The sequence below is a fragment of the Arvicola amphibius genome, chromosome 5, assembly GCF_903992535.2.
Source record: "Arvicola amphibius chromosome 5, mArvAmp1.2, whole genome shotgun sequence".
Taxonomy (NCBI): domain Eukaryota; kingdom Metazoa; phylum Chordata; class Mammalia; order Rodentia; family Cricetidae; genus Arvicola; species Arvicola amphibius.
This window is the reverse complement of record NC_052051.1, coordinates 72,031,628-72,058,665: the sequence shown is the minus strand read 5'-3', so window position 1 is coordinate 72,058,665 and position 27,038 is coordinate 72,031,628.

Sequence of the window (27,038 nt, the reverse complement as noted above, 5' to 3'; positions counted from 1 at the left end):
CTGGTACTAGCATATCAACAAGGAAGTCACACTTGTCTTTTTAACTCTATCATAGGGTCATAGTTTTTCTTCTTAGATGTCCTTAGACACTTTCTGGTCCCTTTTTAAAACTATATTTTTATTAGTGTATGTCGTGTGTGTGTATGTCGTGTGTGTGTGTGTGTGTGTGTGTGTGTGTGTGTATGTGTGTCACACGCATACATGATGGGGTAAGGGTACATGTACCTTGTCACAAGTGTGGAGGACTGAGGACATTTCTGTAGACGTTTTTCTACCTTTACATGAATTCAAACCTGGGGACTGACTTCAGGCTGTCAGGTTTGTGCAGCAAGCGTTCAAGGGTGCAGTGGGCCTGTAGAGCCACCATCGTCATCGTCACCCTTGCTGTTTATTAAACACGCACGGCACAGAGGCGAGCGCGGCCGGCCAGGTACTCGACTTACATCATGTATCTAATACTCTCAGAGACCTTGGGGCAGATGCTGGACTTTCCCTTTTTTAAATATGAGGAAATTGAGACTCAGTAGAAACTAAACAGTTTGCCCAAGGGTTATAAGTTAAAAAGAAGGTGATGTGGATCTGGGAATCCAGTCTATCAGACTGGAAATCTTCATCGCTACTTCTGTGCCAGTAACTGTGGAACTGGGAAAGATGACTCTTCGTCTATAGCTTAAGACACTTCCATTTCAATCTCAGCCCCCTCTGTGGTAAAACAGGAACCCGGATTTTTGAAGCCTGTTTTCACTTTGGCTTCTGTGTCCCTTATTTCTGCTTTTGTTTTCAGTGTCAAGGCTCCCCGAGATCTTCACACGGGCTAACCAAGAACTCTTCCACTGAGCTACGCCCCCAGCCCACAGCATCCATTTCTGCATTTGAGACACTGTCTCCCGCAAGATGAGGATGGAGTAATCAGCCCTTGTTCTAACTTGCTAAATCCCTCTGTAGAAGGGAGACACATAAAATATGACCTTCAAAGCCCAGTACGGAGAGGCCCTTTGTACGCTGGCTGCCATCTTTGTATTACTGTGCCCTTGGTCCCCAGAGATATCTGTCTGCCCCACGATATCTTCTTGCCTCCAAGAAGACACAGGTCCAGCAGTGTCAACTGGTGCTGGCCTTTATCTTTGGGTACCTCTCTCATCCCACGCATTCCGAGTGCCCTGTAGGTGTGACCTGGATGTCACCAAGTCTCCAGGCCCGGAGCCTGCTCGCCAACCCTGTGCCACCGTGTCACAACAGGACGATAAAACGCTGACTCGTGCTGAAGTCTGAAACTCTGACAAGTTCCTACGTCAGATCCTGCAGGTGGGAGAAAGTGTTAAAAAGAGCCCGTCACAGCGGGCATGCTACACGCTCTGCTCTGATGCCAGGCAGAGCAGGGTGTGATGTTGGCTCTGTGCCTCAACTGTGTGACTTTAGGCCAGTTATTTGCCTTCTCTGATTTACCCTCTGCAAAGCCAAGCCGATATGGTAACAATTGAACCGGATGTATCAACACTTACAAAACTGAGGCAGGAGGGATTTCCCTGTGTCCCAGGCCAGCCTGGGCGACATAGACAGTTCCTGTGTCAAAAAAAGAGGCAGCAATACCTAATCCACACTATTGTAGGGATTCTGCGACAAAGTGATGTACCTTGATTAAAACAGAGACAGGTCCTTAAGAAATGCTAAACAAATGCTTACTATTGTCATCATTATTAACCTTCAAAACACCTACTGTAAGATCTGTGTGGCAAATTTAGTACGCAATTACTTTAAATGACTTTTCTCTGCTAGATGAATCAGCCACTGGGTGGCTTTGAACAACTTCATCTGCTGCCGGGCCTCATGCAGTGTGGCACACTGTGGTAAGCACAGACGCCAGGAGGTTTAAGAAGGTGTGTTAGCACACACCATCAGACATTGGAAAGGGGCATTTAAAGCCATCTGAATTGTTTACATGCCAAGGAACTTAGCAAGAAGACTGAATCCAGAGAACTGCCTTGCTCTGACCTCAGTTTCCCCAAGTACATGAAAAGACTCCTGTCGCTCTTTCTGCATCTTTGGCCTGCAAGGGAGATACTTGGTTCTTCCAGGACAATCTTAGAAGTCGGTACTGGGCATGCATCTGCAAGGCCTATTTCTGCCATTCCAGGAAGCACTTGGCGTGGCACATAGTTTAGCAGGGTTGACATCTAGGGACTGTCTCCACCACCCTGCAGTTCCCATATCTCCCTATCACCACTGTGTGTGACCATTGAAGACAGCATCCCAAGCGGGCCCCCAGTCCTCACAGAGAGACCTCCTTCAAGCAGGGGTCCTGTCTGTCTGTATCACTAAGGTACCCCCACCATGTTCAGAAAGAAACTCCCTTGTTTCCCCCATTTTGGACATTCTTTTGCACACTGGAGGAGAACCTGGCATTTCTCCAAAGCAAAAACTTGATTTAGGGTTAGGGAGACATCGCCATCTAGTGGCCCTATATAGAAATAACCCGACTGCAGCCCAAGCAAAGTTACAGATTCCCAAGGGGCCCTAAAGCTTGAATCCTATTCACTGGTTTTACCAAATGCAGAGATGTCTCTGGACCATCAAGCCTGGAACAGGCAGGCCTGCTGAGCCTGTCTTGCTTCAGCTGGGCTCTCTGCAGGTCTCCCCACCCCCAGCAGGGGCACCCCATCCTCTAGTCGATCCTAACATGCTCCAGAAACTGAGGCCAGCAGGACTTGGATTGCTTTCATACTGTGTGCTCTCTCCTGCTTTTTATCAGCTTCATGGGAGGCAGAAGAGAAAGATCAGAGATCTCGCCTGGCAATAGGCTAAAGGCTTTCCCGAGATAAGGAGGAGGCAGATAAGGAACCAGAGGGAGAGGGCAATCATTGATTGGGGAAGTGAAATTTCTTTTTTTCATGTTCCCAGCCCAGGAATGGAGGCTTGTGCTTTGCTTCTCAAACAAATAATGGAAGACCTTTTCTTTCTGTGAGGTTTTTTTCTAAAATTTTGATTTTATCTTTTTTCCTTTAGCCTAATTTATTGTACAAAATAATGGTTTTCATCAGGATGCCTTCATACTTGTATGTAACGTGCTTTGATCAGATGCCTGCCTCCTGTTATTACCCTTCCTCTCAATTTCTAACCCTAGCTTTCCCCCAATGTTTGGGATTGGGGGATCTCAAAGAAGTGAAGTCGGGAAAGAAATCCCATCACTTATGCAAAGTGTGCCAATCTACTCTTGTGTAAGTGGAGCCAGGGATTTCAGGCACTGTTGGTTCAACCTCTTGGATTTGCATGTCACTTCACAGCTCACTTCACGCTTTAATGTATTTAAAATTCTTTAATCTTTACAAATACCCCTGGTCGGAATTATTAGTCATTAGCGATGGGGAAATAGAGGCTGGGAGAAGTTGAGCAACTTTCCTGAAGTCACACAGCTATCGATGGCAGGACTGAATTCTCTTGTGGTTCAGATGATGTGCCAAGTGCTTCTGAGGAAACTCCATGGCTTCTCCCCTAGGGGAACGGCCAGAGAGTCACACCCCCTAGTTAGTCCTGCCTGGAACCTTCAGCAGCAATCCCCAGTCTCCCGGGGGTCGCCCCATCCCATGGCTATTTGCCTGACTGCACAAAACATCAGAAAGCCCTATATTCTGGTCATCATTTACAATTGGCTGAAGGACTTTATGTTTTGTTTTGTTTTGTTTTGTTTTTATGAGACAGTGACGCAGCAGGGTTCTCCGGCACACAGAGGCCACCAGCCCAGCTCCATCGGATTATGGACTTGTTCTCTCAACCTCTTCCAGGCAGAGCTTTGGTAAATGCCCTGATAAGGAGAATTCTCATGTTCTCTTATTTTTATAAACACAGACTCTCCACTTCTGAACCCTCCTCCCTCGGAAACCTGTGCTCACACACAACTCTTCCAGTCCCCCTCCCTCTGGGAAGGGATAATTCTACTTTGTGCCTCTAAATGTCATCTCTAGGTTGATGATTCCCAAGCTGAAATCCACAGCCCACCTCCTCCCTAGTACACCACACGCAGCCAGCTTCTACTCAGCATCAGCACCCGTAACAACTAGCAGGGCCACATTCAAACTCGTGACTGCCTACCGTTTCCCCTCCCCTCCTTTCATAGCCAAAACCTCTGGATTCATTCCCGGGTTCTTCCCTCTTTCCACCCAAGGCCAGCCTAGCTGAGAAGTGTGTCTGCCTCCGTGGCAGATGGAGAACATGCTTCTTTCTGACTACCTGCTCCGGACTCTGACAGTAGCCTCTGACCTGGTCCCCAGTGTGGCAGCCAGAGCAAAACATGACCTTGCTCAAACCATTCAGGAGCTTTCTATGTTGCACTGTGATCTGGGCACCACTAAGCTACCCTATCCCTCTTGCTACCTCCCGACCCCCTCACTAGAAATGTCAGGGTTAAGAACATGGATTCTGTTCACGCAATAACCTGGTAATTAGGCAAGAACTGGAGCACAGGAGACATGCGGGGGATCTTCACAACACCTTTTACCTCAGTCTGGTTCATTCATCTACAGCGCCTGTTTAGAGCCTAACCAGACTATTTCCTGCCTTGTCAATCAGATCTTCTGACTCTGCTCCTTGACAAGGACTTCCCGTGAGCCCAGGGGCTCCTCACCACACCTCTCCACTCCCCAACTCCAGCACAGACCTATCTAGAGGTGTGCCCTCCAGTCTGGCCTTCTCTCCTATGTGCAGTTTCCCAATGACCAGGACATCCTCACATCGGCTGCTCTGCCCTCCCCCACCCTCCGTGGTGCCAGGCAGCAAAGCCAAGCAGGAACCCGGAAGTCCTGATCCTGACGAGGCACCCGGTGTGCTCAGGTACCCGCCAAGTTCACCGGAGTCAGAAGCTGATGGTTCCAGATTGGTACAAACAACCCGGGAAAGTCTTACTCCCTCTCCCACGTGTCTTCGGCCCCACCTCAGCCAGCACAGAGCTCTAAGGAGAGAAAAGGGAGAAACTAAAGCAAGAGGGAAGAAGAAAGTTTTTCAGGAGAAATGCGGAGCATCAATTGCAAGGGTGGGCTGCGTTTACCTTGAAGAAACCTTGTAGGGGGAGAATAAGAATTCTAAAAACACCACTACCCCTCACGCCTGCTTGTTATTAGGTATTCAATCTGACCGAGCTCCTTTAGGTGGGTGAGAACGCTTTACAAAAATGCAAGCAGGTCCAAGGTTGGCAAATCTTACCCAATAATGGTTTGGGCGCTAATTTGGAGTTTGCCCTGGATGATACCCTCTTTCTATCCTTCCCACTCAGTTCTGCCATGGTTAACACAAACACAGCTCTAACCCACGTGCAAAACGAATGAGCATGATCCTGATAAATCTTTACAAAAACAGATGCTGGGGGAGGGACAGATGTGGCCCCCAGACTATAGTTTATTTATTTTTGAGCTGGGATTTTGTTTTGTTTTGTTTTGTTTTGTTTTGTTTTGTTTTTCAAGACAGGGTTTCTCTGTGTAACAGCTCTGCTGTCCTGGAACTCAATTTGTTGACCAGGTTGGCCTCAAACTCACAGAGATCCTTTTACCTCTGCTCTTCCTCCGGAACGCTGAGATTAAAGGTGTACGCCACTACCGCCCAGCTAGAATTTTTTTAAGTGATAGAGAAATATAAATACTGCTAGATAAATTCCAAAATGTATTTGTAGCTAATCCTCCAAAAATTGGAGAAACAGTCTCCTAGTCTTTGAAAACTTACTGTTAAGTTGGCAAAGCTATCGCTCGCATCATTGACAATGCAGAGTTTTGCTGGTACCCCCTCTCTTCCTACTCATTAGCAGAAAGGAAGATACTGGCCCACACTCTTAACAAGAAAACGCGTACCCATCCACAATCTACAGTAACACTGGCTACTTATGGATAGAAAGTTCCCAGTGGGAAAAAGTCAACAAAAGCACTGGGGTCAGTCGACTGTAAAGGAATGATAGTGAAGAGGACTGTATATAATTGTCTTTACATTTTCTGTACATCCATCAGCAGCTAGCAACACATCTCCGTGCAGTTGCGACTACCCTAAGGCCAGGCCAGGTAGCAGGGTTTGCATCCTTAAGAGCAGCTGCTGCATCATGGCAACACTCTTTCTTCATCCTTCAGGGCCCCAAAGGCATGCAGCTGGGTCCGCCAGGGTATCTTCAAGGAGCTTCCTAGTCAAGACGTCATGGATGACATCTTCCGGTTCTGTACCTCTCTTTTCAAACCCGAAAAGTGGAGGCCACTTCAAATCCCTCCCTGATGCTTCTGAGAGACAAGCCTTTTTCCAATCACATTCTGGCTAATGTGGAATAGGAAATTCAGGCAAGTGGCTGTGTCCTGACTTCATGAAAGTTTTTAAACATTGACCAGTAAATCCACGAAGGTAGATTATTTGGCACAATACCCAAACTTAAAAGATAGATCCACTTTCAAACGTCAAAGCAAGTTTCAGTTGTTCCGAAAGAATATACTCTCTAGCAGGAACAGGGAATCAGACCAGTCTAAAAGTGGCTTTGTCTCTTTAGAAAAACACACACACCCTAGTTTAGGAAGCTTCAAGCATCTTGGGCTTTTCGTATATCCAATCAGCAATAGCCCTACAACTCTGACTGTTAGCCATGTGTAAGACTCTAAACTTCCTCTTGCTTAGTTTTGTTGTGGGACCCTGTTTGCATTGCCACGGAGATTGTCAGGCTGTGTGCTATTAAAGGCAGGGACTGCATTTGGGTCTTACTCACTCGTGAGTGACACACTGCACAAAATATGATGGGGACTCTCTCGCTGCACAGGAAAGGGACATGTTCCTCATGACCATTTGGGTATAACTCGGCATCCCTGAAGAATACATAGGGAGAGAAGCTGCAAGTGCCCTGTCCAGTCTGGGTCAGAGAAAAATAGCATGTTATAGTTTGAATATGAAAAGCACCCCTCCGTTTCAGGTTTTGAATGTATGTCCGCAACTGGTGGCGCTGCTTTAAGATGTTTCAGGAAGTTTAGGAGGGGGTCGCTAGCAGGATGTAGGTCACTAGGGGTGTGTGTGGTCCCTGACACCGTTCTGATTCTCTGTCTTTCTCCTGCCTGTGGCGAAGAAGATCCTCTACCACACACTCCCTTTACCATAGTGTTCTGCCTAAGCCTGTGGGGTCAAGGAACTGTGGACTAACAAAAAGCCTTTCACCTCATTAAGTTGTTCTCTCAAGTATTCTGGCCATAATGATGAAGAAGTTGCTAACATAAAGCGGGAAGAATGGTGCCCCTGTCTCAACTACGTCAAGAACTGTGTTCAGATCCTGGCTCTGATCTGCATGGTCTTGAGCCCACCTCTTGCTTAATGCCTCCTAAATCCCTCCTCTTCCCTGTGCCCATGTTTCAGTTAGCAGCTCTGGTGGTGGTTTGAGAAGCCATCTTCTCCAGGCTCTTCTGATGGCATTCCCTCCAGCAGAGTCGGAACAACAAAGAGGCCTTGCAAAATGGACCTCACCACACCCCCTCGTGGTACAAACCCTTCAGATCCTCGACCAAGACAGCTTGCAGGTTCATTCAGAGAGCACACAAAACTCCACAAGTTACTCCCCAGCTAATCTCTGTACAGCCACGGGTCACAGTGGCCTTTCAGTTCCTCCCTTATACAAATCCCCTCCCTGCCTCTGAGCCTTTGTTTATGTTTGACCTTCCCTCTGGTTCTTCCTTCTGCTCCATTTCCTCTGGTTAAGGATCCCTTCATTGACAGACAGAATGCACTCCCTCCAGAAAACTGCCTCTGATTCTCCAGTCCAGGACCAGTGGCCCCCTTGTGACATCCTTACAGTGTATGTTAGACTTCTTAGCGACAGTCATCTCAAATATACTTGACATATCCTGAGTGGAATTGTGTGCTCGATACTTGTTATCATGAGGCAGACCGGAGGATCCACGAGGTCAGGAACACATGCCTGTGCAGGCTACACTGCTTTTGCCTAGCAGCTGGTACATGTGCATACGTGCAGTGAGGGAACGGCTGAGGGAAGCTTTGTCTCTCCGACAGGTTCCTCATTTACAAAGGTCAAGAACTCCCACTTCACAAGCCGGCCATGAGGACTGAACAGAAACCCCGCGTGAAAGCCCTTGAATTGTGTCTTGCCTCCAGTAGACAATAAATGTTTGTTGAATGACTTCTAAGCGCGATAACGTCTACGATGCCACCTTTTGAAATGGGTCTAGCAGGAGGGCTGGGTCAGTAATTAGCACTTGTGAAGATTTCTTTATTAGGTGATTAATGCAACTTAAACCTCGGGTGTTGGGGCTAAGGTATTATTAAGGCAAGTGCTGATTGGCATCTGCTGGATATAGACAGGTGCCTCATGCCAGGCCAGGACACACAGAAGGCTGTCCTGGGGGATGGGTTCACTGTGCGCTTGAGAGGCAGATGAAATGGAGCTATCTGGAAAACGCAAGGGGAGCCTGGCGTGTCTCCAAGACCCAGTGGTTTTCTAGGCTGTTGAATTCCAGATTTGGCTGAGGACTCAACAGCTTTACCTTTTTTTTTTTTTTTTTTTTTTTTTTTTTTGGTTTGTTTTACTCTTTCTTTAAAATGCCATAGAAAATAAACTGAAGTTGGGGGGGGGGGCTGGCTCACCAAGTAAGAGTGCCCGCTGCACAGGCACCCAGGGAAAAGTCTGGACAGGGCAGCACAACCGCCTGGTAACCAGGGTTGTGTAGATGTGGACGCAAGGCCTGCTGGTACTTGCTGGCTACCAGCCTAGGTTGAAGTTCAGCGAAGGAATAAAGCAAAATGGCACCAGACATTCTTCTCTCGCCTCCATGGGCGTATGGTATTGTACCCACATACACTTTCCCTGTGGTACGTACACACAAAAGAAATAAAGATATTCTCAGTCAAGATTCAGGCATAAGCCAATAGATAACACGGTTGATCCAGTACAGGAAATGGGAGGCTAGAAGACGTGGGATGTTAACGTAGGGAAACCTGAACAGACAATTGAGCATTCAGTTAGGGTAGCCACCAACCAGGCTGGAAAACTTGGGAAACTATGCCAACGGGAGAAAAACAGAGAAAAGCCAGGGAAATAATGGTGATGGGTATGTAGCAAGCCAGGCCAAGAAGACATGAGGTCATTGGAATTCCATGATGAGGCTGGGGGCAGGAAGCCGAGGAGGTAAAGGAAGAAAATGTAATCCTAATGCCTTCACAGCACGCACGCAGCTATCTATCAGTGCTGACTTCGGACATCATTCAAGGAATAATAGCACCACACAGAGGAGGAGTAGGGTGGGCTTGAGGTGAGGAAATCCTGCGAGTGAGTACACCCTTATTTTTAATGCTAATAGACTCAAGACATAATGGATAAGAACTCTAAAAAGCCAGAGAAGTCATGTAAGCGTGTTGTGGAGGTATAGAGATGACCATAGGAACAGCTAAAGAAATTAGAGCTAAGGCCTGAGAAGAAGTATATTACAGACTAGAATACTATTTAAAGGTTTAAATTACATGTATGTATTTATTTGTTTTAAATAGACTAAGATAGGACTGGGGATATAGCTCAGCCAGTTAATGCTTGCCTGGAAAATGAGAGGGCCTGATTCCCATACCCAGAAGTCATGTTAAAAATCCAGGTATAGGGACATGCTTTGTATGTAACCTTAACTCCAGCCCTGGAGAAGTGGAGACAGGCAGATTCCTGATGCTCAGTGGCTAGCCAGCCTAGCTACTTGATGAGGTCCAGGCTAGTGGAAGATACTGTCTAAAAACAGAAACGGAAGAAGGAAGGGAAAGGTTGAGAGCACCTGAGGAACGACACTTAAAGATGTCCTCTGACCTAGCCAGCAGTTCTACAGTGTCCCAAATCACTTGAACCTCCATTACTATAGCGTCCCAGTGTTTTCTGCACCATCCCCTGATGTGGGGTATTTTGATCACATTCTGATGCTCCTGAGACTGGCAATAGAGTTCGCTTTGAATCAGAGGGTGAGACAGCTACTAGCTGACCAAAATTAACCATAGAAGTTTTGGAGGACTGAAGACAGATAGAGAGGCACAGGAAGTAGTAGGGTGGGAATCTAGAAGGAGTGGGGGGAGCTCACTGGTTGCATCTCTGGTCATTCAGGTTCTTACTCTGATATCTGACTCCCAAGCTTTTACTGATAAAGAATAATTAGATAAATGCTTCAATCCCCCCATATCCCAGCAGAGCAAATGACTTTACATACATAGTGTGTATACACCCCCCACACACACACACAACCTGTAATAACAGTGTTATTAAATGCATTCATGTTGCTGTGCAGTATTGCCAGCATCCGTTCCCAGAACCTTTTTATCCTACACTGAACCACTGAGTCTATTGAACAATAGCTCCCTGGTGTTCTACTACTTTCCAAACATGTCAGCCAATCAAATTTCCTTTCACTTCTCTGGTGCTGTCTCTTCTGGGTCAGTCTCTTTTCTGCCTGGATGCGTCTCTTGGTGTCCCGCTGGCTGTGTTCTTATATTGTATGTTGTCTGTATTTCCCAATCTGCATTTCTTCTGATGCTTTCTTGACTATGTCCTGGTTCTGTTGAAATGTGTTTTCCAATAACTCCTGGGCTTGGGTACACAAGAAGTAAAAAGTTCAGTCTTTATGTGCCTAACAATATTTTAATTCTCACTTCACTGAAGGGCTTCAAATAAGCTAGCTATGGAATTTCAACCATTTTTCTTTAGAAAAGTTCAAGACATTATGGGTTCTTTTGTTTGTTTGCTATCATTTGGTTTTTATTTTTGTTATTCTTTAGCATCCAATGTTACTGCAGGGAAGTTTAACCCTGTTCTGAGATCAAGACAGTTGTATGTGAAATTTTTCTTTTTGGAAGCTTTGGGACATTCTACTTCTAAAAGTTCACAACAATGGTTCTGTGAGAGTGTGTGTATGTGTCTGTCTGTCTCTCTCCCTGTCTCTCTGTCTCCCACTTAACCCTTCTCCTTCCCCGTGTGTGTGCACACACATGTGTGTATGTGTGTCTGTCTTTCTGCCTCCCTGCCTCTCTATCTCCCACTTACCCCTTCTCCCCACACCATGTATGTGTGCATGTGTGTATGCATGTGTGTGTGAGTGCATGTGCGTGCAAGCACATGCATGTGTGTATGTGTGTCTGTTTATGTATCTCCCTGAGTTTGGTGTTGTCTCCGTCTCTCTGTATCCCACTTACCCCTTCTCCCTCCTCCCCCACCCCGTGTGTGTGTGTATGTGTGTCTGTCTGTCTGCCTCCCTGCCTCTCTGTCTCCCACTTACCCCTTCTCCCCACACTGTGTATGTGTGTGCGTGTGTGTGTGCGTGCATGTGCGTGCATGCAAATGCATGTGTGTATGTGTGTCTGTCTGTGTGTCTTCCTGAGTTTGGTGTTGTCTCCCTGTCTCTCTGAATCCCACTTACCCCTTCTCCCTCCTCCCTCACCCTGTGTGTGTGTGTGTGTGTGTGTGTGTGTGTGTGTGTGTGTGAGTGTGCTATATTCTAGTAGTCATATCATGAGATTTTTTGACCTGGAAACCAGTTAATGGCCTTTTATTCCAGAATTTTTACTTAGAATTTGCCTTCCCTTCTTCCTGCTGTTATTCTGAGATTCTTCTGGTCATCCCTACTTTCTGGGTTGATTCTCTGTTGTCTCTGAGACCTAAAGTTGTGTTGTTTCAAATTCTGTGGCAACTTTTTAGTCAATATCTTTATCTCCCAGAAGGGTTATCATTTCATGGGTGTTTCTGAATTTTTAATTTAACTTTGATTTCTCTTCCATTTTCCTGTTTTCTATCTGCTAAGTTTCTTCTTCCTCTTTATTTGATTCTCTTCGATGGTGGGAGCTTCACCTAAGGAGGTGTTTGGTCACCAAGCCTGAGACATTAATCAGTGGGTGGAAGCTTTGGGCTGTGGTGAAAGAATCACTAGAGGAGTGTGGGTGGTGAATGTCTCCCCCAGGGGATCCCACAAATAAGGTGCCAGTTATTTTCTCTAGGAAATTCTCCAGAAAGACTCTTCCAAACTTCTGCCTAAGGCAGGATACAGGGCTGATGCACACTGTCTGCCAGCATTCCAGGAAGGGAGCTGCAGTCTGGTCCATGGCCCTGCCCATCTTCACTTTCTGGATGGCATCTCACCCCACGCCCTGCTGCTTCTATATTTCCTTCACCCAGAGGACAACTGAGTGCCCTGGATATTGGAAATGGGGAAAAGACCCTTACAATCCAATGTATACATGCTGAGTTTGAACACATCCCCATCTCTTGTTCCCTGACAGATACCCTTGCCATCTCCTTGCCTTGGCCTCCTGTGTTTCTTTAGTAAACTGAATTGATCCTCACTGGTACCAACTCTGGCCTAACCTCTACCCCCAGTCTCACTGCTACAGCTTCCTCCACTCCAGATTGTTCATGTCTTCTAAGATGTATTGAAACTCCTTACCAATGATGTCCCCTTTCCTCTTACCCTTGGTCTTTGCTTCTCTCCTTTTGTCTTTAAACTGAAAGAAATTTCACATAGAATGTGCAACATAGAGATGATTTTATAATGTAAATTTTATAGCAAACGAGTCCATCTCTGATACTATAAAATTTTAACCACCATCTAGTTCCAAAATATCTCACTGCTACCAAAAGAAAACTTATTGTACTTATTAAGAAACACACACACATGCATGCACACACACACATACACACACACACAATACAACCCCACTAACCTTCCATCTTCCCTTCAGTACTTGGAAAGAGCCAATGTGTCCTCTGTTGCTGTGTATTTACCTTTTTTGGAATTTTCTATAAAACAATTTAGGGACACTTTTGCCTATTTCTTTCATTTAGCATAATGTTTTTTGAACACTGTGTTATGGTATTCGTCAATCGTTCCTTTTTTAATGTAGTAATTCATTAAATCACATAGCTTGCTTTTATTAAACAATTATCAAGGCTGATATGTCTCTGGTCCTTTCTTTGATCCTATCATGAAGTGTTGGATTTGGGAGGAGGAAGTAATCAATAATGTAAGCAATCAGTCTGATGAGTTCAGCCAAAATAGTGTTGCCAATTATTGGAATAAACTCCACCATGCCAGCTAGACAGAAACCTAAATTTCATTTTTACTTCTCAAGAAACAAGCCATGTGTCAGTTGTTCATCAGGCACCAACCAAAGGATGGAGCCCTTGCCTGGCCTGGAACTCACAGCCAACTGTAGAAACTTTTAAATTAAAAAACCAAAGTGCTTGGAAGGCAATCCCCAATTGTTTGGAATGGCATGAGTATCTTCATGCTAGGTAAGTATATTTCAATTCCAGGAATATTTATAATTAAGCTTGAGCTCCTAAAGCTTCTCAAATCCATAAACTATGTTTTATATTAAGGAATAAAACATGAACACTACTCTAAGATCATAGGATTCATTGCACAAAATCTCATACTTCCCTCTCTAAAACTGGATTTTTTTTTCTTAAGACAGGGTGTCGCTCACTATATAGATCTGGACAGTCCAAAACTCACTGTATAGAGCAGGCTGTTCTCAAAATCTATTTGCCTGCCTCTGCCTCCTGAGCACTGAGATTAGAAGTGTGCTTTACCCAGCAACTTGGAGACATGAGCAAGGACATGAGGTGCTGGCAGGCAGAGACAAGTGCATGCTCACGTGTGTCAGTGCTTGTTCGCATCATAGCCTATGTGAATGCACTGTGCTCTGTACAGAAATATGCAAAAGGTTGTTTTGCGATTGCGTTCAAATCACTAAAAGGATTGATTTGCCAAGCTGATGCTGCCTAGAATATCAATGTCTATCTCAGACTATAGAATTGATTTTAAAATGCTAAATTTGAACCAGACTTGGAGAGGTGGAACACAGTTCCATGAAGTTCAGCCAATAGCGTTACTGGAAAGATAATGAAACACACAGAAGGTCCTAGGTCCAGCTTTAGACACATTTGCATTTTAATTCAACCGTGCCTTTCAGCACCCTAGGGCACACTGCTAACTCCCTCTGTCCTGATCTTGGGAAGGAAAATCTTCCCCTTCCTTCCCTCCCTCCCCCAGCTTTCTTGGGATCACAGGGCTGTGGAGAGCTTGGATTTCCTCATAGCCAGAGTAGGTTAGTGTGCCCAAGGCCAAGTAGCCCAGTCCCATGGAGCAGGCTGGATAACCGGATGAGTCTGTTGCCCTCCCTTAAGACAACAAAGACATGAGCCTCGTGGTGAATGAAGTCACAAAAGGCTGCACTCTAGAGTTCTTGCACCCTGTCTGCGCTCCTCAGGGCCTGAGAGGCAAGCTCCTTGGCGTATGTTGTCAAGGGCTACTGGCAGGTAAGTGACCACTCATTGGACAGGGACGGTAGTCCATCTCCTGGGCCTATTTACAGGCAAGTGCACCACATGGCTTCACAGAAAGATGAACAAGAAAACCACACCAACAGAAGAAATCAACCGACAGAGGCTAAGGAGTGAGGCAGGGTGCAGCAAGTTAGTCAGCATACTTGTCAGATGGCTGAGGGAAGGGCTCTCAGGGAAGGCGAGTGTTGACAAGGTGGCTTGGACAGGAACTGTAAAAGCCTTCCATGTCTTGTCATAGTCATTGTCCCCAACGTGATCATCCCGGCAACCACCGTCATACCAGAGCCGCCATCGTCAATTAGAACGAACTGAGTGACAAGCTACCCATCACACCCAACATGACTATTCCTGTAACTATTGCACACCCTCGCTATCATCATGATCGTGAGTTCAGGCAATACATGAGGAAATGCCAATATGTGTATTTCACTGTGGTCCTCTATCAAGGGAGAGAAAAACTCAGACCACTGCCAGCCTGCTAGCAATGCTTGTTGTCATCCTTATTATTATTATTATTATTATTATTATTATTATTATTATTATTATCCTATATCAATCAATGCTTACCGTGTACCAGGCACTGCTTACAGGTTGAACCTAACCATACTGATATGTTATTAACATCCTCATATTACAGACGAAAATGGAAAATTTGAAGACGTCAGTGAGGTTCCTGAGATCACACAGCTAAAGAGCGGCCGCCCTCGCAATCGAAACCTGAATCTTCCGGCTTTGTGAGGCACCACTACGCTGTACTGCAGTCATTACCTCCGAGTCTTCCCCAGATCACTGCAACATGGGGCACAAGCAACAGGGTCTAACTAGAATAAGAGGATATAAGAACACTGCTACATGCCTCTCATCCCGTCGGTTTCCGTTGCTAGTTTACGTGTGTTTTAAAGCATATTTACGTGCATAACAGAGCGCCAGATGGATTCCGCATAACAGAGTGCCAGATGGATTCCTAGTGTGTTGCCCATAGGCACAGCTCACCCATCTTCTGAAAGAAGTGCATAGTCAAAAAGCTAGGAGACCATACCACCCTTAACAAACTGACAAATGCCACAGCTGGGAAAGTTATACAAACTGAAACTGAACCTGGGGCACACACTCAACGGGCACCATCCTGAGTCATGATACTATGATCCAAAGACTCAAAGTCTCAACTGTGCCAAGTGATCAGAATTACCATGTATCTCTTGTTAGAGCTCTCCTTAAGCCAACCTAGTAAAATGAGTTCAGCTGCCTACTTTATGATAGGGTGATTCTTTTGTTCTTCATAACGAGACAAACATATCGGAAATGATAAGAATATGTTAGCTGTGTTCTATTTTTAACTAAGGTAATGTAATGTTCTTTTCTTTGATCTCTAGGAAAATGTCCTTAATTTCTATTTTTAAAGTAGATTCGTGGCTGAGGAAATAGTGCAGCTCGTAAGGTGTTTGCCATCCAAGCGTGAGGACCTGCTGGGATCCCCAATACACAGTAAAAAGTAAGGGATGATAGCAATGCCTGTAACCCCAGAGCTAGGAGAGCATCTCTGGGGCTCACTGGTAAGGCAAACTAACCAGTCAGTGAGCTTCAGCTTCAATGAAAGACTCTTCTCAAAAAGTAAGGTGATTATCAGTGATTGCAGAAGGTACCCTATGTCAGCCTCTGGCCTCATACATTCTAGCACACACATATGAGCACATATGCACACATATACCACACACATCAATGCAGATAGGCTAGTTTGTGGCGACTTGACACAAGCTAGAGACACTAGAGAGGAGGGAGCCTCAACCGAGAAAATGTCTCAATAAGATCAGGATATAGGCAGTTCTGCAGAGCGTTTTCTTAATTAGTGATTGATGTGGGAGGGCCCAACCCATTGTGGGTAGGGCCACCTCTAGACTGGTCATTCTGGGGTCTGTAAGAAAACAGGCTGAGCAAGCTATGGTGAGCAAGCCAGTAAGCAGCACTCCTCCACAGCCTGTACATCAGCTCCTGTCTTGTTCTGACTTCCTTCAGAGATGGACTACAGTGTTGAAGTGTAAGCCAAATAAACACTTTTCTCCCCAAGTTGGTTTTGGTAATAGGAACCCCAGCTAAGATACATATAGTGAAGTATTAAAAAAAAATAAAAGGTTTGTCATTTGGAGATACACAGTGCACTACTATATGACTTTTTGTCAGTGAGTGGAATGGGACACAAGAAGCAGAACCAGCCCAAAATGAAACTTGAGGATGAAACTTGAGGATGGATATTTAGGGTACGTGATGTTATTCCACTAAGCTCTGACTATGTGTTAAGTATTATAATAATTTAAAAACGAAAATATATTTTTTATTTTTGAATTCAGAATATAATTACATTTTCTTTTCCCTTTTGTTCTTCCAGACATTCCCATATACTCTTTCTTGCTCTCTTTCAAATTCACAGTCTCTTTATTCATCAATTTTTATTCAACTCATGTAGGTATATGTGTATATATGTATACATGTACATACATACATACATATATATTCCTGAATTAAACCTTTTCAGTCTGTATGATGTTATTGTGTGTGTGTGTGTGTGTGTGTGTGTGTGTGTGTGTGTTTTCAGGGCTGACCATTTGATACTGGGTAACTAATTGGTGTGCTCTTCCCTGAGGAAGACCATTTCTCCCCTGTCTGTATTCATTAGTTGTGATAAATTCTTTGTGTGGGGTTGAGGCCATATGGGCTTTTCCTTACCCACATTAGCATGTCTATGGTTGTCCTTGAGCTCATGTTTAGGCAGTCATGTGGGTTGGGAGACTTTATGGATGTATCGTCTAACATTACTAAGAGACACCACAGCAAACGCCATGATCCTTCTGGATCTTACAGTCTTTCTGCCTCCTGTTCCACAGCGTTCCCTGAGCCTTCCGTGCTGGAGTGTTTTGTAGACAACACAGAAGAAACAATGTAACAATGTCAAGTTTGCCTGATGAGCACTTCAGAACCTTCAAGAAAGAAGGAACTAATGTGGATTTACAGAAGTTCTTGTGTATCTTTTCACATCTACAGGAACTGTATATCTAAGTGAACATTCGTATTCTGTTTGTTATCATATTAGAATTAACCTCGATCTACAAATACAATTGAAAAGAAGAAAATGAACATTTTTTGAATCATTGTTTGCTTTACAGCAGAAAACTGGGGAAAGGAACAAATACATGTGTGTGGGAATGACGGAACTTCCGAAGACGGCTATTTATAATCTCTCCCTCTACTGTGATGGAGACTGGTGACCGCGGATCCACTTGAAATCCAGCTGCCATTGCTCAGGAAGTCATGACTCCATTGGAGGGACCTGGAGCACATATCAAGGACAAGAGACCAGCGTTCCTATGGGGCCAAGAGAAAACACTCTATGGTGACTGCTCTGCCTTCATTATTAGACTCTGGAGTAATCCATCTGTGACCTGGTGGAATAATGCTGAGAAGACGGGTAAGAGCAGTTACAATGGCCCATAGCTACTGAAAATCGGGCTCATTCAGCAAAGGAACACCCACCTGTTGGCCGTAGCAGGGCTCCAAGAAACCAGAGCCACCTAGCCAAGAGGCCTCAGGGAAGAGTCCTTCCTGGGTGCAGCCTCTGAGCTCCCTCCAACCTTTTGTGCTCTGAGTAAGAATTTCCACACCCAGAACCCAGTTCCAGTTACACCCCAAGATAGCATCAAAATGATAGGTAAATATAGACCCAGCTTTCTGGCCAGGCAGCCAAAGAACACAGTCCCGCAGGGGAGAGAATGGGTTGATTCCGATCTGCGCCGGGCATGACATCTTCTTGGAGGGGAGCTGAAGGGAGTTGGGAGCAGTGCTCGGCACCCATCTGATTATGCTACCAAGAAAGAGCTGGGCGCAGCCCAGGGCTGCTCATTGTGACACAGCCTTTCCCTGGAAGGGAGAGAATAGGGCACCTCTCCATGACGTTTGAGATGAGCCCATCCGATGGGGAAAAAAAGCCCCTGGGTCTCCACAATGAAAGATTAGTCCTAGAATTGCAAGCTGTCAGAGCTGTGCAAGGTTTGAATAGTGTCACCCCCCTTCCCAGGTAAAGGCACCAAGAGAAGTTTGGGGTAAGGGGCAGATGCTTTGATCTCCATAATCAAACCTCCAAGTTGGCCCCAAATAAACATGTTATCTCAAAGAGAAGATGGAGTTTGAGCAGCATACATTTGAATTGAACCTGATGAATGTTGAATTTAACATCCTAGTTTCCTTTCTGTGCTTCTGGACTTCATAAGCATCCTTTGGTATGCATTCTCTCCATGAACATCGTTTTAATTGGCTGGGCATTATCACCTTGGGTGCTGTATCACTTACAGCGTTCTCTCCCCCAGTATATTTACTGTGTCTTGGGTTGAGGAGGTAATTCATTTGTCAAAGTACTTGCCTTGTAGCAAAGACTTGAATTCCATTCCCCAAACGCACATAAGGAGGCAAGTATGATGTGCTTGTGCAGGCCAGAGGAAAACCTCAGGGGCCATCCACCTTTTATCGGAGACAATGTCTCTCACTCTGACCTGGAAGTCAACAAGTAAGCCAGGCTGGCTAGCCAGTGAGCCCCAAGAGGCCCATCTGTCTCTGTCTCCCCAGAGCTGGGATTTCAAGCTCATGCTATCATGCCTGGCTTTTTCATATGTGTTTGGAGGATGGAATTCAGGTCTTTGCTATAAGGCAAGGAGTTTGCCAACTGAACTCTCTCCCCAGCCCACAATACCTTTTGACACTGTAAGCATTTAAAAATACTGGGGAAAGAGTGCTATAAGTGATACAGCCACTCAATTTCATAATGCTCAACCATTAAAAATAACGTTTATGGAGAAAATGCATACAAAAGGGTGCTTATGATATCCAAAGGTGAAGAAAAGAGATTAGGATGCCATATCCAACATTCATTGGTCTCAGTTCCAATTTCCTTTAAAATTTTTTTATAGGAAGATTTAAATTTATTTGAAGCATTGAAAAATAAAAAGCATCAAATCAAAGTACAAATGCAGAAGTCATCCCATGCAGAACAGACATCTAGACAGCCAAGTGTGTGAAGGCCTAGACAGCCAAGTGTGTGAAGGCCTAGACAGCCAAGTGTGTGAAGGCCTAGACAGCCAAGTGTGTGAAGGCCTAGACAGACAGCCAAGTGTGTGAAGGCCTAGACAGACAGCCAAGTGTGTGAAGTCCTAGACAGCCAAGTGTGTGAAGGCCTAGACAGCCAAGTGTGTGAAGGCCTAGACAGCCAAGTGTGTGAAGGCCTAGACAGCCAAGTGTGTGAAGGCCTAGACAGCCAAGTGTGTGAAGGTGTTCGCCACCAAGCCTGATGACCTGAGTTCACTCAGCAGAACCCACATGGTGGGAAGAGAAAACCAATGTCTACAAACTGTCCTCGGACTTGTATATGAACACCACGGCATACACACACTTACACATAAACACAAATAAATAAATAAATATTTAATTAAGAAAAAACAGACACAGGAAATAAAAGTTCATAATCATAAAGTGAAATGAATATTACTAGGGATGGAGGGAGTGGGGAATGCGGCAAGGTTGCTTAATGGGTACAGGGTTTTTAGTTTAGGATGCTTGGAAATGTCTAGAGATGGTTTGGCGGTGCTAGCTGCATAGCAAAGTAAATAAAGTGCCACTAACACACACTCAAAATGGTTAAAATATGTTATGTTGTGTTTCACCACTAAACGGGGGCACAATACAAATAGAAGGAAATAACAAACTCAAAAGTTAAGGGAACTGTGTTGGAGAAGTGGTGTGTGTGTGTGTGTGTGTGGTGTGTGAGAGAGGAGAGAGAGAGAGAGAGTCTCTGTGTGTGTGTGTGTGTGTGTGTTTGTGTGTGTGTGTCTGTATGGAATTGTTGTTTATTTGTTTGGATACCAGGTCTTACTACACAGCCCAAGGCTGGTCTCAACTCCACCATTCTCCTGTCTCAGTCTTTTTGAGTGCTAGGATGACAGACATGTGCCTTTAGGCCTCGCCTGTGTGATTTTTTTTCTCCCTATAGTTTTCTGTATATTCTAGAATGTATACAATAAATATAATTAATGATTATAAAATTAGATAAATATAATATCTTCCTAAATTTTTCTCAGCAAATTAATGATACATTTTCTCACCTAATATTTTGCCTGCCCTCCTTCTTCTCCCCACTGTTCAGAAAAGAAAGGTAAATCTCACAGACGTAAGCTCTCTTCCCAAGCTATGGTGTGCTGGTCAAGATAGCTTCGGTGGTGATGACCATGGAAACCATCTGGCCATTTTTGCTGAACATGGCCAGCACAGACCACCAAGGTCACGTATTCATTTTTCCATCAGACACAGTTTCTCCAAGATGTTCCAGCCTTAGCTGAAATTCCAACTAGCCTCTACCTTCCCTTAACATTTTTGGAATTCAAAAGAAAGAAACAATTGACTTTTTATTTTAAATTAAAGGTTTTTAAAACGTTTCTCAGGACAGGGAGATGGCTTCATTTGGATCCTCAGCACCCACCCAGCCAGATTGCTGGTACTGGTTGGCCAGCCGTCTAGCCAATGGTGAGCTCTGTGTTCACGGAAGAGACCTTGTCTCAAAACTAAGGTGGAAAAGCAATAAGGAAGACACCTGACCACAACCTCTGGAGTCCTGGCACCTACACACACACCACACACACATTGCCCCCAACAAAGACACATAAACAACTCACACATCCACAATTACAAAATTCCCAAAGGACCCCTACCAGCAAACTTCCGCCACTTTTTTTGCCTGTCAATATTAGGACACAGGGACCCTGAAGATTTCTGAAACAGCGACAGGACTTGCTTTAGACTCAGGAGATGGACCTCCTGAGGTTAGGAAAGTTAGGATTCTTCTATTTTGTACATTTTTCTTAAGCAAGCCCTTATTAATGCTCTAACATTATTTCTGTTCATTCTTGTCATTTACAGTACTAAACTGCCTAAAGCATCTGTTTCTCCCACACTTTGATTGCTTTATTTGAATGAGATAATGGAGTATGCAGAGGACTGTGGTGGGACTGCTGGGGAGACAGTCACCTCTGAGTGTACAATGAAGCATTCCCATGAGTCCTTCCTCCATCCCGATACCCAGCTCACTTGAACTCGCCCCTGCTTATCAACTTAATGACTTTGTACTCCTGAAGAATGGAAGGATTCTGCAGTGAATGTTCATCTCGAGAAATCTTCCTAAGTCCTTTGGCTAAGTCCTCTGAAACAAAGAAAAGCTCTTCGGGTATCCAGTACCTCGTAATTAAGGAACAACGCCTCATTAGTAATAAAGAGGATGTGGAGTACTTGCGAGGACTCAGCTGAGCTCTGCCTGAGGACCAGAGAACCAGCTTGGTCAGTGGAGGAGACAAACAGATACCATGAGTCAGTCCAGTCTAGTGTACCCTTGAAGCTCCCGGATCCAGGGTGCCTACAGAGAACCCACACAGCTGCCATCCAAGGCCTGCCCTGGGGATATCTCAACCCAACGAGGGGTCTGGTTGAGGTAAAACCAGATGCAAAAATGCTTTCCATACACTCATGAGAACCCGAACCCAATCCCCCAGAATCCACATAAAGAGCTAGGTGTGGTTTCATGCACTCCAGAGCTCAGGGGCCCGTCTTGCCTTAGCTTACTTGTCAAGACCAGGCCAAAGAGAGACCCCATCTCAGAAATAAGGTAGGAAATACTGGGGAACTGCTCTCGATTGACCTCTGTCCTAAAGAGAGATGGAGTGGCACATGCATGCAGTTGAGAGGGGGAGGGGGAAAAGGGAGGAAGGAAAAGGAAGAAGGAAAGAAGGAGAGAAGGAGGGAGAGGGATGGAAGGAAGGTAGTAGCTGCTGAGAATTCTAGTCGAAGCCCTTGCACTGATATAGGGAATGAGTTTCCTCACAAATGTTACCTTTGGCTGATGGAGCTCAGGTACATTGTGTAGCGAAGAATCAGAGTTCACACAACCACAGTGAGAAGAGAAGTGGATTCCACCTTATTATAAGGTACAGCGACAGTGGGTGGCGGGTATCTGAGTGTCAAGCATGTATTTGCCACACCTGGTCCAAACTGCAATGCAATGTTTCTTTTCTAAATAAATATCAGTTTCATCGTATAGGGCAAAGTGGACCGGAAGGACAGGGCATTTCCTGGGTTCAACTGGCTCCTTCCTCCCCATCCACGGTCACCCATCCCTACGTTCTCTCTCTCTCTCTCTCTCTCCGCTCTCTGTCTCTCTCTATCTCTCTCTCGATCTACTCGATCTCTCTCTCTCTCATCTCTCTCCAGGGAACTATGGCAACAACACATCCGTTTGAACAGGAATCAAAGTGTTCATCTAGTGAGATGAGCAGGAACTGACCAGTTTGTGGAGGAAGAAGAGAGAGGATTAGAGGATTCTCCCTGCAAACCAAAACCCACAGTGGTAGGTAGTACTCAACTCTGACTCCAAGTGAAAGGCATAGGCTGGCAAAGTAAGGCATTCGTGTTTCCACTGCCTATCCCAGCAGCTCCCTCTGTTGTAAACCCCACAGCTTCTGGAAGAACCAAGGTGAGAGCCCTAACGCCCACATACTCCTAACGAGAATCATTATACATGGGCCAGGAGAACCCATCTAATATTTTTCTGGGCTTATAATCTTCCTCCAAGTACCCACAAATAACAGTCCTTTGTTCCCATACCTCCACCCTTGCTGCCTCAAAACGGGGCTCCAGAATGAAAGGACAGAGAAGGAGATAGCAAAACAACGGAAGAAGATCGACATTGTGATATCATTTTCTAATGGCACAATTTGTTTCTGTCCTGTGTAGAGAGAAAGCGCTCAGAACATGAAAAGCAGAAATTGGGCTCCTGAAGGTCCTTCCAGGTTCCAGAAGCCGAGTGTATATGCAGAGATACACCTGGGCTGAAGAAGAAGACACAGCAGAAACAGAAAGAGAAGGACCACACAGTGGCCATCTTCTTCCTCATCAAAGAAAGAACTTTAGACACAAAGCAGAATTCAAGGGTTAGCAGATGATTCTGTTGGTATAGCACCTACATTAAAAATTTGGGAATGGTAGTGCTGTCTGCACACTCTAGTTTCCGGAGTAAGCAGAGACAGATGGACCCTCCTAGTGCCATTGCTCAGGTAGCCTAACCAATCAGGAACTGCTGAATTCAGTGAGAAACCATGTTTCAAACAATAAGAGGAAAACTGATAGAGAATACTTGATGTGGACTTCTGCAATCTACAGACATATGCACATAGATATGCACACAAACATACATACACACACTGCATACAAACGTGTAGACACAGGCACACATAAAAACAAGTACATAGTGCCTGTTCCTCAACACACACACACACACACACAGAGAGAGAGAGAGGGAGAGAGAGAGAGAGAGGACAGAGACAGAGAGAGATGAGAGACAAGACCAGAGAGAGAGAGAGAGAGAGAGAAGGAGGGAGGGAGACAGAAGGAGGGAGGGAGACAGAAGGGCAGGGAGGGAGGGCGGGAAGGGAGGGAGGTGAGGGAAGGAGGGAGAGAGAGAGAGATCAGACAAAGTTCACTTCACTTCATGTCTGGGACCACATTGTTCCTAACCCAAACAGAAAGCTGAAGCTCTCATCTACCAACCCCAGCAGAGCCAAGTCCTGACCTTAGTCTAAAACAGTGTCTGTTTGTTGCATGGTCTCGCATTATTCTGAGAACTCGGCCTAAGGCCATTTGTCAACTGCTTCTTCTCTGTCTAGGACCAAATGTGTCCAGCAGCTCTGACTACAAAGCTCCAGCTCCCTTCACCTATGCCTTGGCCCCAAACATAGTGAAGATGTTAAATAAATTCCAAGTAAACAGGTGGAACAGGATCTGACTCTGAGGCCTCAAGACCATGGGGCCCACCTAGAGACCTCTTTGTATAAGCCCAGGTACAGCTAAGCAGGGGAAACGGCCATCTCCTCTACTCTCAACAAAGGCAGCTGCTGCCATCCTCAAACTTGCCATGGCTAGGAGGGATCCTGTCATCTCAGGTATGGAACTATTCATCCAGTAAAGATTAGTGCCTCAGCCACCCAGCTTTCTCCTATATCACCAGGTCTAACACCCCCCACCCATTAATTCCCTCTCCACTCTGTCCACCAAGAAGAGAAGACATGTGCAGAGTACAACTGACCACAAAGGCATCAGGGCAAGTCAAGAGAGGGTTAATCACAATGGTCACTTTGAAAACCTTCAGTGGTTACTTACCCTCTCCATGAGTCCCAATGTCCCAAACTATAATGGGGGCTATTGAGCCCCACCTTTTCAAACATTCTACCATCTGCCCAAGAATGAGAGTACCGCAGGATGGCCAGGCGCTTGGCCAGCGGAGCACTGCATTCCCTGGTGGGTCTAAGTTATACAGGGAGTACAGGATTATGGTGCCCCCTATGGTTGTGGGATAGTAGTTGCATATAACAGCCCTCTCATGAGAAAAGGGTTCTTTTTTTAATGTATATTGGTATTTTACCTGTATGTATGTCTACTCACCCTGTGTATTCCTATTACCAGGAGAGGCCAAAAATGGCATCAGATCCACTAGAATTGGAGTTACAGATGGTTGTGAGCAACTACATAGGTGCTGGACAAAGAACCCCAGTCCTCTGGAAGGGCTGTAAGTATTCTTAATTGCTGAGCTGTCTTTCCATTCCTGAGAACAGGGTTTTGTGTGGCCTGTCCCTTAAGCTACCTAATTACATAGAATAGTGCAAGATCAGCCGGGCGGTGGTGGCGCACGCCTTTAATCCCAGCACTCGGGAGGCAGAGGCAGGTGGATCTCTGTGAGTTCGAGGCCAGCCTGGTCTACAAGAGCTAGTTCCAGGACAGGCTCTAAAAAAGCTGCAGAGAAACCCTGTCTCGAAAAACCAAAAAAAAAAAAAAAAGAATAGTGCAAGATCATAGCAGAAACTTAATAAATATAGTTGGGGATTAAGTAAGGTTTTCCAAAAATTGACTAAATTATTTGTATAATGGGTCAACACTGAACAACCGTGATTATCACGGATGCCCCAGTGGTAATGGAAAAAGCCTTTGTCCTGCCTGCTTGGTTCTAAATCTCTCAATTGTGGACTGACCGAGGTTCCAGCATCAAATCATGTGGTTCTTGTCATATCTTACAGCTTTCCCAGGCCTGGTCTGGCCCCTTAGTCCTCAGTCCAGTATGACCTCAGTCTGAACCCAAAACTTCTTCAGAACACTAAATGTATCACTTGGCTGCCACCAGGGTGACTTGCCTTCACATCAGGGTCAGGACATTTCCTGGTCCTGCCTTCTGTTGGCCTCTGTCCATTTGGCACAGAGTTCCCTATTCAGTAGCCCAGTTCTTCACAAAGGCCATGGTCCTTCTTGGAAATGGCACCAGCCTGAAGACAAGGAGCTCCAGCAATTTGCCAACAGGCACATTGCATAACGATAGCACCGTGTTCCAGGCGAAGGAACACAGTTTCGGAGAGAAAAGTAATCATTCTTCCCCTCTACTCAGAGAGGCCGAGACGATCATCAAACTGCTTCTCTTTTGAACGGACAGATTAGGTTTTGAAAAATCAGACAGCCCTTGCCTCAGCCAAGAGGTGCCTCCCCCCATTACCACACCCACACGTACAACCTCCTCTAGGGGACAATAGGTGGCTGCCACTTTTGTGTAATATGAACAGTGTCAGGAAGGAACCCACCCTAGAAATATGGTCTCCTGAAATGCCTGGGATTCCACCATCACTGATTCACGCCTTTGGGTTCAGCACCACCCACTCTTGCTGCCTTGGAAAACACAGGCTGTCCTGGGAAGGGCACAGGGTAAGCTGCTACCAGCTGCGTGTAGTAGCTCACCAGCAGTCCGATAGGAAAACTATAGAGTCCTCCTCCATAGGGGAACTACTTGGGTGCTTGGAACCAGAGAGGAGGGGGAGGCTTTGAAGCCCAGCTTTGTAAGCGTCCTCGGCGAAGTGTGGTTACAGCCAGCACTGCCGACGGCCTCCAAAGAAAGCTGGCTCTGGAACGCTTCTCCATGTGTTGCCTATCACCAAAGGATTCCAAAGAGCAGAACACACACGGTGCCTGCTTGTGCCCCCCACCATGCAACAGACTCTCCAAAGTGTCGGCCTCTACCTTCCACCTGAGATAGAAAGAACGGGCTTGCCTACCAGGGAGGGTCTGGCCCTTCAACCTTGAGGGAAAAGAAAGGCAAAGAACGAGAGGATCTTCTCTCCCTCCTCAGGAGAGCCATGGGTGTCCCTCATCTCCCCCCCCCCCCCCAAACCAGTCCTTTTGGTCCCATGCTTCCTTCATCACCGATGACCCAGGACAGAGTAGAGAAAGGGTCAAATACACACAAGCTTAAGGAACTGCTCACTGGGGACCTGTAACCTGGTTCCCCAAGTCCTGAAGTGATCATGAGAGTCCAGCGAGATTCTTGCTAGCCACTGCTGTCTCTCTGCTCTCCATCTCTGCCATTCCCTCCAGAAGACCAATCCTGTCCTGTACTCTGTACTTCAAGAAGCCGACACCTCTTGTTGCATAGCTTGCCTCTTCGGTCCTACTGGCTCTTCCAGTCAGAACCAGCCAGGACAGGGTCCCAGCAGATGGCTAGTTGAGGGCAGAGCTACATTAAAATATGGAGAAACACTAGATCTCGGTCTTCCTCCTTCATTCTCTCGCTCTCGAGCCATGTGTGGCAGTAGCTCTGTGCCCTCAACTCAAG